The sequence below is a fragment of the Dreissena polymorpha genome, chromosome 7 (assembly GCF_020536995.1).
Source record: "Dreissena polymorpha isolate Duluth1 chromosome 7, UMN_Dpol_1.0, whole genome shotgun sequence".
Classification (NCBI taxonomy): domain Eukaryota; kingdom Metazoa; phylum Mollusca; class Bivalvia; order Myida; family Dreissenidae; genus Dreissena; species Dreissena polymorpha.
Window position 1 is genome coordinate 13,285,527 of NC_068361.1, and position 15,402 is coordinate 13,300,928.

At 38.5% G+C, this 15,402-nt stretch overlaps 2 protein-coding genes across 12 annotated transcripts in view; one reads left to right on the forward strand and one right to left on the reverse strand.

The window, feature by feature from the left end:
- Positions 1-15,402, reverse strand: part of LOC127837159 (uncharacterized) — a 915,490-nt gene that overhangs the window by 744,252 nt on the left and 155,836 nt on the right. The gene's annotated exons all lie outside the window — the stretch shown is intronic.
- The window catches only part of LOC127837163 (uncharacterized), a 768,625-nt gene that overhangs the window by 357,847 nt on the left and 395,376 nt on the right, over positions 1-15,402 (forward strand). For 3 of the 11 annotated variants that reach the window (XM_052364085.1, XM_052364086.1, XM_052364084.1), the window contains one exon: positions 12,017-12,044. The exons of 5 other annotated variants lie outside the window; for them this stretch is intronic. The gene's annotated coding sequence lies outside the window, so the exon portion shown is untranslated. Of the gene's footprint in view, positions 1-8,522; positions 8,599-8,937; positions 10,491-12,016; positions 12,045-15,402 lie in introns of those variants that run through there. 3 more of the 11 variants (XM_052364083.1, XM_052364077.1, XM_052364082.1) reach the window with 3 other exon arrangements.

The window sequence follows — 15,402 nt, forward strand, 5'->3', positions numbered from 1 at the left end:
TCACACGCTGAATAAGCTAACTAAGCTTTATTTGCGGGGAACCTATTCGGGTAGATGTGATCTGAGACTGCCTGCGTCATTGCAATGTATTAGTCTCCAGGAATGCGAGTGTTCATCTGAATGGCTGTGCAGCTTGTTGATCACGCTCTCTTCATTAGATCATCCTGTCAAGTGTGAGCTGTGGGATGTTGTATTGCAGGTAAGTGAAGACATCCGTGGAGACGAAGCGCATACACATATATCGGACTTGCGATCTCAAATACTGTCACATGAACTGTCCAACATTGAGATATTAGTGAAAAATGGCAGTAAGGAACTGTTTGAACTATTACGTGATACAAGTATTGGGATCCTAACCCTGAGGCCGGCTGATTGTGCCTCATTAGCATCCGAGATTCTTCACACTCTTAACAGGCTAACTGAGCTTTATTTGTGGGGAACCCATACGGGTAGATGTGATCTGAGACTGCCTGCGTCATTGCAATGTATTAGTCTCCAGGAATGCGAGTGTTCATCTGAATGGCTGTGCAGCTTGTTGATCACGCTCTCTTCATTAGATCATCCTGTCGAGTGTGAGCTGTGGGATGTTGTATTGCAGTTAAGTGAAGACATCCGTGGAGACGAAGCGCATACACATATATCGGACTTGCGATCTGAAAAACTGTCACATGACCTGTCCAACATTGAGATATTAGTGGAAAATGACAGTAAGGAACTGTTTGAACTATTACGTGATACAAGTATTGGGATCCTTTACCTTAGGACGGCTAATTGTGCCTCATTAGCATCCGAGATTCTTCACTCGCTGAATAAGCTAACTAAGCTTTATTTGCGGGGAACCTATACGGGTAGATGTGATCTGAGACTGCCTGCGTCATTGCAATGTATTAGTCTCAAGAAAGGCGAGTGTTCATCTGAGTGGCTGTGCAGCTTGTTGATCACGCTCTCTTCATTAGATCATCCTGTCGAGTGTGAGCTGTGGAATGTTGTTTTGCAGTTAAGTGAAGACATCCGTGGAAACGAAGCGCATACACATATATCGGACTTGCGATCTCAAATACTGTCACATGAACTGTCCAACATTGAGATATTAGTGAAAAATGGCAGTAAGGAACTGTTTGAACTATTACGTGATACTAGTATTGGGATCCTAAACCTGAGGCCGGCTAATTGTGCTTCATTAGCATCAGAGATTCTTCACACGCTGAATAAGCTAACTATGCTTTATTTGCGAGGAACCTATACTGGTCGGTGTGATCTGAGACTGCCTGCGTCATTGCAATGTATTAGTCTCCAGGAATGCGAGTGTTCATCTGAATGGCTGTGCAGCTTGTTGATCACGCTCTCTTCATTAGATCATCCTGTCAAGTGTGAGCTGTGGGATGTTGTATTGCAGGTAAGTGAAGACATCCGTGGAGACGAAGCGCATACACATATATCGGACTTGCGATCTCAAATACTGTCACATGAACTGTCCAACATTGAGATATTAGTGAAAAATGGCAGTAAGGAACTGTTTGAACTATTACGTGATACTAGTATTGGGATCCTAAACCTGAGGCCGGCTGATTGTGCCTCATTAGCATCCGAGATTCTTCACACTCTTAACAGGCTAACTGAGCTTTATTTGTGGGGAACCTATACGGGTAGATGTGATCTGAGACTGCCTGCGTCATTGCAATGTATTAGTCTCCAGGAATGCGAGTGTTCATCTGAATGGCTGTGCAGCTTGTTGATCACGCTCTCTTCATTAGATCATCCTGTCAAGTGTGAGCTGTGGGATGTTGTATTGCAGGTAAGTGAAGACATCCGTGGAGACGAAGCGCATACACATATATCGGACTTGCGATCTCAAATACTGTCACATGAACTGTCCAACATTGAGATATTAGTGAAAAATGGCAGTAAGGAACTGTTTGAACTATTACGTGATACAAGTATTGGGATCCTAACCCTGAGGCCGGCTGATTGTGCCTCATTAGCATCCGAGATTCTTCACACTCTTAACAGGCTAACTGAGCTTTATTTGTGGGGAACCCATACGGGTAGATGTGATCTGAGACTGCCTGCGTCATTGCAATGTATTAGTCTCCAGGAATGCGAGTGTTCATCTGAATGGCTGTGCAGCTTGTTGATCACGCTCTCTTCATTAGATCATCCTGTCGAGTGTGAGCTGTGGGATGTTGTATTGCAGTTAAGTGAAGACATCCGTGGAGACGAAGCGCATACACATATATCGGACTTGCGATCTGAAAAACTGTCACATGACCTGTCCAACATTGAGATATTAGTGGAAAATGACAGTAAGGAACTGTTTGAACTATTACGTGATACAAGTATTGGGATCCTTTACCTTAGGACGGCTAATTGTGCCTCATTAGCATCCGAGATTCTTCACTCGCTGAATAAGCTAACTAAGCTTTATTTGCGGGGAACCTATACGGGTAGATGTGATCTGAGACTGCCTGCGTCATTGCAATGTATTAGTCTCAAGAAAGGCGAGTGTTCATCTGAGTGGCTGTGCAGCTTGTTGATCACGCTCTCTTCATTAGATCATCCTGTCGAGTGTGAGCTGTGGAATGTTGTTTTGCAGTTAAGTGAAGACATCCGTGGAAACGAAGCGCATACACATATATCGGACTTGCGATCTCAAATACTGTCACATGAACTGTCCAACATTGAGATATTAGTGAAAAATGGCAGTAAGGAACTGTTTGAACTATTACGTGATACTAGTATTGGGATCCTAAACCTGAGGCCGGCAAATTGTGCTTCATTAGCATCAGAGATTCTTCACACGCTGAATAAGCTAACTATGCTTTATTTGCGAGGAACCTATACTGGTCGGTGTGATCTGAGACTGCCTGCGTCATTGCAATGTATTAGTCTCCAGGAATGCGAGTGTTCATCTGAATGGCTGTGCAGCTTGTTGATCACGCTCTCTTCATTAGATCATCCTGTCGAGTGTGAGCTGTGGGATGTTGTATTGCAGTTAAGTGAAGACATCCGTGGAGACGAAGCGCATACACATATATCGGACTTGCGATCTGAAAAACTGTCACATGACCTGTCCAACATTGAGATATTAGTGGAAGATGACAGTAAGGAACTGTTTGAACTATTACGTGATACAAGTATTGGGATCCTTTACCTTAGGACGGCTAATTGTGCCTCATTAGCATCCGAGATTCTTCACTCGCTGAATAAGCTAACTAAGCTTTATTTGCGGGGAACCTATACGGGTAGATGTGATCTGAGACTGCCTGCATCATTGCAATGTATTAGTCTCCAGAAAGGCGAGTGTTCATCTGAGTGGCTGTGCAGCTTGTTGATCACGCTCTCTTCATTAGATCATCCTGTCGAGTGTGAGCTGTGGAATGTTGTTTTGCAGTTAAGTGAAGACATCCGTGGAGACGAAGCGCATACACATATATCGGACTTGCGATCTGAAATACTGTCACATGACCTGTCCAACATTGAGATATTAGTGAACTACGTCAGTAAGGAACTGTTTGAACTATTACGCGATACTAGTATTGGGATCCTTAACCTGATGACGGCTTATTGTGCCTCATTAGCATCCGAGATTCTTCACACGCTGAATAAGCTAACTAAGCTTTATTTGCGGGGAACTTATACTGGTCGGTGTAATTTGCGAATGCCTGCGTCATTGCAATGTATTAGTCTCCAGGAAGGCGAATGTTCATCTAAATGGCTGTGCAGCTTGTTGATCACGCTCTCTTCATTAGATCATCCTGTCAAGTGTGAGCTGTGTGATGTTGTATTGCAGTCAAGTGAAGACATCCGTGGAGACGAAGCGCATACACATATATCGGACTTGCGATCTCAAATACTGTCACATGACCTGTCCAATATTGATTTAATTGCGAAAAATGGCAGTACGGAACTGTTTGAACTATTACGTGATACAAGTATTGGGATCCTTGACCTTATGACGGCTAATTGTGCCTCAATAGCATCCGAGATTCTTCACACGCTGAATAAGCTAACTAAGCTTTATTTGCGGGGAACCTATACGGGTAGATGTGGTCTGAGACTGCCTGCGTCATTGCAATGTATTAGTCTCGTGGATGTCAAATGTTCATCTGAATGGCTGTGCAGCTTGTTGATCACGCTCTCTTCATTAGATCATCCTGTCAAGTGTGAGCTGTGGGATGTTGTATTGCAGTTAAGTGAAGACATCCGTGGAGACGAAGCGCATACACATCTATCGGACTTGCGATCTCAAATACTGTCACATGACCTGTCCAATATTAATTTAATTGTGAAAAATGACAGTACGGAACTGTTTGAACTATTACGTGATACAAGTATTGTGATCCTTGACCTTATGACGGCTAATTGTGCCTCAATAGCATCCGAGATTCTTCACACGCCGAATACGCTTACTAAGCTTTATTTGCGGGGAACCTATTCTGGTCGATGTGATCTCAAGCTACCTGCGTCATTGCAGTGTATAAGTCTTTAGAAAGGCGAATGTTCATCTGAGTGGCTGTGCAGCTTGTTGATCACGCTCTCTTCATTAGATCATCCTGTCACGTGTGAGCTGTGGGATGTTGTATTGCAGTTAAGTGAAGACATCCGTGGAGACGAAGCGTATACACATATATCGGACTTGCGATCTCAAATACTGTCACATGACCTGTCCAATGTTGTGATATTCGTGAAAAATGGCAGTAAGGAACTGTTTGAACTATTACGTGATACAAGTATAGGGAGTCTGATCGTTACGGCTACTGATAGTTGTACATTGGAAACAATTATGCGAAGAAAGTTGAGCATGTTAAAAAAGATTAATTTACTTGGAACTTATTTGACACGCTTTGAATATGATTTACCAGAATCCCTAGAGTCAATGTATTTACAAGGTGGGAAGTGCTCATTGGAATTTTTGTACAGTGTCTTAATCAAACTGGCTCCAATAAAACACCATGTGCAATAAGACGTGGGGGGCTGCTTCGTGATATTGAGTAATGAAACCTGTGCAACTAGTTTAAACGATTGCGTAATGCAATCGGAATGTTCAACAAATGTTAAAGCTGATGTTAATGATAGTTCGAATACGAATGTGTCTGATTTACATACACAAATGGTGTCATGTGACATGTCGAACATTGAACTACGCGTCTTAAAATTCCAAAAAGAGCGGTTTGAAATGTTGCGAGGCACGAGTATAAGAAGCGTGCATCTTCAGGCTTTTGACGATGTTTCACTGACATTTTTGACACAAAACACGTTACCAGCGTTTACAGAAATTCGATTACAAGGGACTTACTTGAATGATTTTAATCACACATTACCACCGACTCTTCAATTAATTATTTTAGAAGAAGGATCATGCTCATCAGATTGGCTGTACAGTTTGATGTTAAAACTTTCAACGCTTAATCATGCAGTGCGCGTCTACTTAATTGAATACGTCGTTTTACAGAGGCGAGAGGCGATTGAAAAAGACCCCGAACCGCTAATGCGAGGTGCAGATTTGTCAAGTGTTAAGTTGGAAGTACGTAAGGATTGTCCTGGGTTGTATGAAACATTACCCACAATGCATATAACCAGTCTAAACATAACTAAAATAGAACACACCGACCTGCTTTCACAGACACTGCCCCTTCTCACCCACTTGCAGCAGCTAAGAATTTGTTTGAACAAGTATGATATAGAGATGAAACTGCCAGAATGTATTTAGTATGTGTTTATAATTTATAAAAAAGTGTCCCCATCATCACTGCAACAATATGTTAATAATCTGTCTACTATCAAACATAGTGTACAGTGTAAACTCCTGTTCCGTGTGGAAGAGAATGACGATGAATATACGAGAATCAAGCAAGACTTTTGTGAATTAAAATCAGTTAATGTCCAACATTTTGAAATTGTGAACAAAAAGGGTACTGCTCGTAGAGCTGCTGCTCTTACACTTTTTGCTACTGCTGATGATTGCGATGACGATTATGACAAACATTTACTCCGAAGGGAAGGAGAATTCGTTGATTCGAAACCATGGATTCACTATTGTAAAATTCGTCTGAACATTTTGTACACAGACGCCTGTGGAGTGAGTTCTTAAACTCGTGCGTTTTCAATTCGTCTGAACATTTTGTACACAGACGCCTGTGGAGTGAGTTCTTAAACTCGTGCGTTTTCAACGTATCGTGTTATTTTATCGTTTGTTGAAGCAACTTTAGAAGGGATACAAAGGTTTATAATATATTGTGTGAAATTTTATTTTCTAGTGATAAAGTCTGTATTTAATGTTCGTATTTTTGCTACAAAAAAGTTAGCTAATCGTACATTTATTTAAAAATTAAAAAAAAAGTTTTATTATTGAAAATGTATGCGTTTGAGCTAAATCACATTTGACAATTTGTAAGTTGGAAATATACTTACCCGTATTATTATACAAAATGAATTAAACGTAATTCTAATATTGAAATAATTAACATATTTTATGATAATATATGAAATCCAAACGAGTGTACATGAAACCAATTTGTCAAGCTTTAACATGATACAAAACCAAGGACATTAAACAACGCAAAAAACAAGGCCATTAACCAACACCAAGAAATTCTTGATTAAATTGTGTCATTCACTTAAAAGACTTGTTTGTGCATCGTGCTTTAAACCGTGGTCATCATCCCGGGCAACAAATTAAGGAGCAAAGGAGTCAACCAATGGTTGTCATTGGTATAATCAAGTAATAAACCCAAAGAATGGTCGCCAACGTTGGCAACTACGCTTTAGTCATCTATCGGGTTACCACGTCGAAAGCGCAAACAACGGTCGATAACGTGGATTATTAAGTCAGCAGTGCCACCCATGGTCATCTCGCGGATTAGCAAGTTAGTAGCTTAAACCATTGACCTAACGCGGAATTGCCTGGTCAGAAGCGCAAACAACGTTCGTCAAACTATTTACCTAGTGAGCAGCGCAAACTAATCTCAACATTGCGGGTAACCAAGTCAGAAGCGCAAAACAGTAGTAATCGCTGGTAATACCGTCAACACTCCAAACAAATGGTCATCATCTCGGATTACGCCGTCAGCAACGCACACCATGGTCGTCATCGTGGGTTATACCGTCAGTAGCGCACACCATGGTCGTCATCGTGGGTTATACCGTCAGCAACGCACACCATGGTCGTCATCATGGGTTATACCGTCAGCCGGGCACACCCTGGTCGTCATCGTGGGTTATACCGTAAGTAGCGCACACCCTTGTCGTCATCGTTGGTTATACCGTCAACAGCGCACATCCTGGCCATCATCGCGGGTTATGCCGTCAATAACGTACACCCTGATCATCATCGCGGGTGAAACCGTCAGCAGCGCACACATTGGTCATCATCGCGGGTTATACCGTAAGTAGCGCAAACCCTGGTCGTTATCGTGGGTTATACCGTCAGCAGCGCACATCCTGGTCGTGATCATGGGTTATACCGTCAGCAGCGCACAACATGGTGATCATCGCGGGTTATACCGTCAACAGCGCACACCCGGGTCATCATCGCGGGTTAAACCGTCAGCAGCGCACACATTGGTCATCATCGTTGGTTATACCGTCAGCAGCGCACACACTGGTCATCATCGCGGATTTTACCGTCAGCAGCGCACATATTGGTCATCATCGCGGGTCATACCGTCAGCAGCGCACACCCTGGTCATCATCGTTGTCGTTATCGTGATATTATCCGTCAGTAGCCCAACCAATGATTGTCATATCGGGATTTACCGTTAGAAGCGCACACAATTTTCGTCATCAAGGGTTTTACCGTCAGCACCGTAAACAACGGTCGTCATCGTGTGTTCAACCGTCAGCAGCGCACGCCATTTACGTTATCGAAGGTTATACTGTCAGCAGCGGACACCATGGTCACCATCGCGGGTTATACAGTCAGAATCGAACACCATTTTTGTCATCGCAGCTTATACCGTCAGTAGCGCACACCATTTCGTCATCGCAGGTTATACAAAAGCACCGCTCACCATGAACATAATCGCGGGTTATAACGTAAGCTGTGCTAACCATGGTCGTTATCGCGGGTAATAACGTAAGCAGTGCTCAGCATGATCGTCATTGCCTTCGCAAAGTAAGGTCCAAGTCGCGGGATGCAAAGTCCATAACAAACATCATGGTCATCATAGCGATGTTTCCAAGTCAGCGCCGCTCGATTGCTCAAAGGTATTTGTGCCATTTAAATTGAAATCTTTGCATATATATCTTAACGTGATTGTTTTCATTGTCCAGTTTTAAGTTTATTCAAATGAATAACCCATTCAAACGATATGATCAATTTTAATCAATAAGATGTGATTAAAATCAGCGAACTGATTAAAATCGAGTTAAGGGTCATGCATATCATTAACATTGCATAATCTACACAGAAATAGTATTAGGTTTTAAATTATGTATGAACATGTATGAAACAGTTTCAAAATAGGTAATTTATGATTGAAATTCGAATAAATTTTATATAATTTTGCACGTTTTCTTTTTAGCTGCAAGAACGTGCGTCCTTGAGCCCGCAGTTTCTAAGATTCACAAGAGCAGGAACGACAACTCTGCAGTTAGATTGTAAGGGAAGTCAATAAAGTAAGTCTACATCTTGTGAAACGGCGTCAGTTTTTGATGTCATTATGGAATAGATCCTGCAATAATTTATAAATACACCCGATTTGTATCGATTTCATAATATAAATACAAATGTAAAATGCAATATTTACACGTCTTAAAGACAAACAATAAAGTAAAAGTATATAACACAATTTGTTTATTCTGGTAAACTAACAGTTTTCGTTTACTCGTACTCAATGTATTAAATGAATAATAAATTTATAAATTTGTCCAAATAGCCTTGTAGTATACATTCGAAATATCGCCTCTTTGATTGTTTTTTCTATTTAATTTGAGCAGGTGCTCCGCCGTGGTCTCAGGAGTACAATTAATAAGAAGTGTCAAGGGACCCTGATTGAGGATAAAATACCGCACACGAATAAGGATCACCGCACGTTTTACTGCACTGTGTCAAGAGACCCTGAATGAAGATGTAATACCGCACAAAGAATAAGGCTCACCGCACGTTTTACTGAACTGTGTCAAAGGACCCTGATTGAGGATGTAATACCGCACAAAGGATAAGGATCACCGCACGTTTTACTGAAATGTGTCGAGGGACCCTGATTGAAGATGTAATGCCGCACCAAGAATAAGGATCACCGCACGTTTTACTGATTTGTGTCAAGGGACCCTGATTGAGGATGTAATCCCGCGCCAAGAATAAGGATCACCGCACGTTTTACTGAACTGTGTCAAGGGACCCTGATTAAGGATGTAATACCGCACCAAGGATAAGGATCACCGCACGTTTTACTGCACTGTGTCAAGGGACCCTGATTGAAGATGTAATACCGCACCAAGAATAATGATAACCGCATGTGTTACTGCACTGTGTCAAGGGGCCCTGATTTAGACTATAATACCGCACCACGGATAATGCTTACTGCACGATTTACTGCACTGTGTCAAGGGACACTGATTGAAGATGTCATACCGCACTAAGAATAAGGATCACCGCACGTTTTACTGCACTGTAACAAGGGACCCTGATTGAGACTGTACTACCGCACCAAGAATAAGGATCACCGCACGTTTTACTGTACTGTGTCAAGGGACCCTGATTGAGGACGTAATACCGCACCAAGAATAAGGATCACCGCATGTTTTACTGCACTGTGTCAAGGGATCCTGATCGAGAATGTAATACCGCACCAAGAATAAGGCTCACCGCACGTTTTACTGCACTGTGTCAAGGGACCCTGATTGAGGATGTAATACCGCACATAGAATAAGGATCACCGCACATTTTACTGCACTGTGTCAAGGGACTCTGATTGAGGATGTAATACGGCACCAAGAATAAGGATCACCGCACGTTTTACTGCACTGTGTTAAGGGACCCTGATCGAGAATGTAATACCGCACCAAGAATAAGGATCACCGCACGTTTTACTGCACTGTGTCAAGGGACCCTGATTGAGACTGTAATACCGCACCAAGGATAAGGATCACCGCACGTTTTACTGCACTGTGTCAAGGGGCCCTGATTTAGACTATAATACCGCACCAAGGATAAGGCTCACTGCACATTTTACTGCACTGTGTCAAGGGACCCTAAATGAGACTGTAATACCGCACAAAGCATAAGGATCACCGCACGTTTTACTGCATTGTGTCAAGGGACCCTGATTGAGACTGTAATATCGAACCAAGGATGAGACTTACTGCACGTCTTACTGCACTGTAACAAGGGACCCTTAATGAGGATGTAATACCGCATCAAGAATAAGGCTCACCGCACGTTTTACTGCACTGCCCGTTTCGTTCTAGTCTGTATTGTAACGTAGTATCCCAGCGATGGAGAAGAAAAACAGCTCTGCTGTACATACTAGTTAACGTTTAAGGAGCAGGTTATCCATGTCTTGGTGGTTTCTTCCTGTTTCCGATGACTGCAGTCAGTGCCAATACTTTCTCATCATGAAGCGTTCAATGAACTTGGTAATTTTTTATTTAAGTTTTGTCGGGATTTGATTCACGCTTTATTTTGTACCGTTATTATTTACGTAAAGAACGATACTTTACACTGTTAATTCGTAATGTTGATAGACACTTTCGTATTTGATTTACTACACGATAACATTTGACAACTTTTGTGAATGTTTTTTGGGTTTCCAAAATAATTTCTATCTGTAAATATAACGCTGAAAATAGCGGTATTGGTTCACTGTGTAAGTCATTTAGAATAACAAAAGTATAACTACCTTATTCAAATTACGTTTTCACGTCGATATATTTCGTATTATCTTTATGCAACTCCATTTCCTATGTTTCACATTGAAGAGATCCCGCAACGCAATAAACATAATGATGCACGTGCATAGTGGTATAGCTGCATTTGTAAATAATTTGTTTGCACATGTATATTTGTTGTTGTTTTTTTACAGCGGTTAAGGCTAAAAATGTTTTCATTTTCCGTGTGACCGCCATGGTTATGGTTTTGATTTTGTATAGTTCAGATATTACCATGTACCTCGTGAATTGATGTAAATAACATAATATTATTTCATTTTATTTCCTCCTTTCGAATGATCTTGCAAATACCTTGTACTGATATTAAATAACATGCACATAGAATGTAAATGCATTCATGCATAAATAGTGTTGTTGTACATACATATTTTTATAACCTGTATGCAAGTATATTCATTTCACATTAAATTTCAACCTACTATTGTAAGTCGATTAATGCAAACATAATGATTGATTCAATTTCGAAGAAACTGTTCTGAATACTGTAAAATATTATTTGCTCAGATTTATGCCATTTTAAGAATCAATTCAATAATGCAGAAATGGTTCTTATGATTATATTATTGATACGCAATACACACTAGTTCTTGAAATTTCATACAAATATAAAAATCACAAAATGTACTTATAGTACATGCATTTTTAACGCGTTTCATGGTAAAAATCCATCGTGTTAAGTACAATTATTTTAATGATCATAATCATTCTTTTTCTTAATTCATAAATGACGGTGGAACGTTACTTTATAGATATAGATTTTCTTCAAATATAATAAAACGTGGATGTATTATATTATGTCTTTTATTTGTTGTTTGTGCTAATATAATTGTTGTTTTACGGGTTGTAAATACGTTGCAAGTAAGAGTTGATAAGTACAGTATGGTATGCTAACGTGGCATATGACTGCTTCTATTGATCGAACATATAAACATACCGCTATAGCCTTATTGTAAGATTGCTTAAGAAGCTCTGTAAGCAACAACGCAGTTCGCGATTTAATCGTATCATATGTTTAAGTTCATTATATAATCGAACTTATTTCATTCATATAAATGTTTAGCATGTCAATTATCGTTTCGGCGAATGATTCTTTACATTATCCAAAAAAACAATTTATTTGCCAAAGGTTTAACTGACGTTTCAAGAGCACGTGCATATATATATATATATATATATATATATATATATATATATATATATATATATATATATATATATATATATATATATATATATATATATATAAATTAAGTGTGTATTTGTGTGGTTATCTCTCCGAAATTCCGTCTGTATTACAATATGATGTAAAGCTATTATTTTAATGTCAATGAACATTTATCGTTGAATTAGTGTATTGTTCAATGCACGCTATCAATTAATTGAACGTGGAACTGTTGATTGAAATTAAGACGAGTCATCATGAAATCATTAAATTGTGTTAAACAAAACCAGGCGTACATTGTATGAATGTGAGTGCGTTGCTAACATTTCCTAAATACTATTGTTGACTTAACCAGGAAGCTAATGACAAAATATTGTTTTACAAACTTGCATTTAACAGCACATTATTGCTCCTTTCTCAGTATACTGACTATTATGTTGATATGTATTGTAAGCCTGTAACGGAAGGACATGTTGAACGCTCGTAGGTGTATATGCTATTTCAACAATTCCTTCGTTGTACACGCTATGTTTGAATATTACGTGATGATATTATAATGTAGTTGGTATACATTAAATTAAATTGTTGTCTTTTTGAAGTATTAATGATGTTATTTTTGCTGTTGGTACTACTTAATTGTCACCAGATTTTTTCCCTTAAACATACATTAAATCGTTTGTCTGCAAATATGCTCTTTTTTATTTGTTTTTTTTTTATTATTTAAAACAAAAACAAAAAAAGTTGTTAAATATATAGATATTTTTAGTATACTAGTATAGTATAAGTGTGATTTTACAGTAATTAAATAAACACTGTTCAAATGCATCATGACATGCGTCTTAAACATATAGGGCAATGTTTGTACCGGTTTAATTTTTAGTCTTCAATACTATATCTTACGTTGTCCATACGTAAGCTAGTACCCGTAACTATTTAACGCTAAGTCTTTTTATTCTGTATAATATAAGGTATCCTTATTTCGGACAGAAACGCTTTTACTAATTGTACAGCAATTTGGGCATATGTTATGATAGAAACCGGCTATGTATTGACCTGATGTTAGTCATGCTTACATAGTAATGAATGTATGAAAACAATGTTTTGTAATATTGCTTGTCCATAATATCTCGTTTTTACAAAACAATGATATACTAGACGGTTACCTTTTTATATTTGTAAATGTTGCATGTGTGTTTTGTTTATTTATTTTCTATACTAACTTATTTTAGTACTAACCTGCCAGTTGAGTCGAACAAGTTAACGATACACGTCTATTATTGCAAGTTACTTGTTCAAAACTGGGACTAAGTTTATGCAGAGTTGTAGTATCATAGCCAAACATATTAGATTTAGCTCACCTGAGCAAAATATGATCATGGTAATCTTGTGTGATCGTGGTTTGTTCGTTACGCGTCGTGCGTCGTCCATCGTATTTCATCCGTCGTCAACATATACGTTGTTAATACTATTAGTGCCATATTAAGTTACTTAATACTTCATGAAAGTTGGTCAGAGTATTTGTCAAAATTATATCTAAGCCGAGATCAAAACTTAACGGTAGTCATGTTGGGTTAAAAGTAGCTTACTGTCATATTCGAAAAAAAAGCTTTTTAACACATAAAAAGTTACATTAAGGTAGAATCTTTAAGAACTTTTTTCAGAACATTTGTTCTAGTGACGTCTTGGCGTTGAGTGGCAATGGTTCCTGTTGATCGAAAAACATGGCCTCCAGGGAACGTGGCAGTTTTTCCTTATTTCGCTCATGAAATCTTGTTAATACTCTAAATGCCACAGGAGTAGTCAAATCGTCATGAACATTTGTTGTAATGATATCTCGGCCGAATAGGACATTTTTTCCGATGCTTTGAAAAACATTGCCGCTAGTTTTTCTTATGTTGCTAAGTGTAACATCGTTAAGACTCTATTGGTCACAACTTAATCCAATCTTTATAAAACAGGGTGATAATATTTGTCCCAATGAAATCTCGGCTGAGTTTGAAACTGGATTACGTAAGTTTAAAAGTTGGTCATCAGGTCAATTTAAAAAAAGCTTGTTAATATTCTTAAAGCCATTGTTTCCCAATCTTTCTTAAACTTGGTCATATATATGTGTTCTGATGATATCTCAGCGGGCTTCGGCAATGGTACCGTCCGTTGAAAAATATGGTGGACATGAGGTAAGGCAGCTTCCCTTTTATGGCTATCGTGGAACCTTTTATTAGTTACAGTTTTAATCACAACTGTCCTTATGATATATTGGCCGAGTTCTTGTCAGGTAAAAACTTAGGTCACTACGTGAAAAAAGCTATAGAAGTAAAAAATCAAGTAGAATCGTCATGAAACTTGATCAGAACATTTGTTCTTATAAAATTCTCAGCCAAGTTTCAAAATAAAAGGATGTATGCACATTTTATATTCATGTTTTGTAAAGTACGTGTATTATTCTGAACTCCACCTTCTCAGAATTGTTTAGATTTTTAAATCTCAAATTTTTGGAAAAAGACTGATAAATCACAAGGTTAGCGTGAGCTACGACATGAGAATATGTGTCGCACATAAACACGGACATACTTAGCTTACAGACGGAAAATGAAATGATTGTTTAAGCTGTAAGCGACAGTGAACGCTCAAGTCGTTATTCATGGTGTTTTTCTTCAGAAACATGGCATTGAATATGCTAAATATGTAATTTATAACATGTGATGGATCAGATGAACGTATTATGTCTTGAATAACGACATGATCTATACTTAATAACATTCATACGTTTAATGTTTGTCTAAACGCAAGTCTTAAGAAATGAAATCATATGTGAAATGATACAACAATGTTATAACCTATTATTTGAATTTTAAATTTGATAGTTAAAATGACAAGAATGCCTCTCGTATTGATTTTTATTTCACTGTTAAGTGATATTGTTAGATTAAATAATTGTTTATTTAAGACAAAACTCTATGTATTGAAATCGATGCAAATAAACAGACGTTAATTGGCATAATGAATAACAAATACTTTGTAAATGGAATTTTTATGACATCATATAAACAAATATCTTTACAAGGGTTTTCATTGTATTTTGTATGTGATCGTATGTTGAGACTTGATTCTAGTTAGAGTATTTATTATTCACCAGAACAACATTCTGTATTAAGCATTTAACAAATACATACATCAGTGAATAAATAACTAGTAAAAATGAAAAAAGCTTTTATTGTTATTATATTGATCAGTGTCAACAACCCAGAAATAGTATTGCTATGAATGTTTTAGGGCAAACGTGTGTCATTAACATGAACACGCAAGACATCTTTCACACCGGCGAATCAGTTGAAAAGTAAATAAGCGGA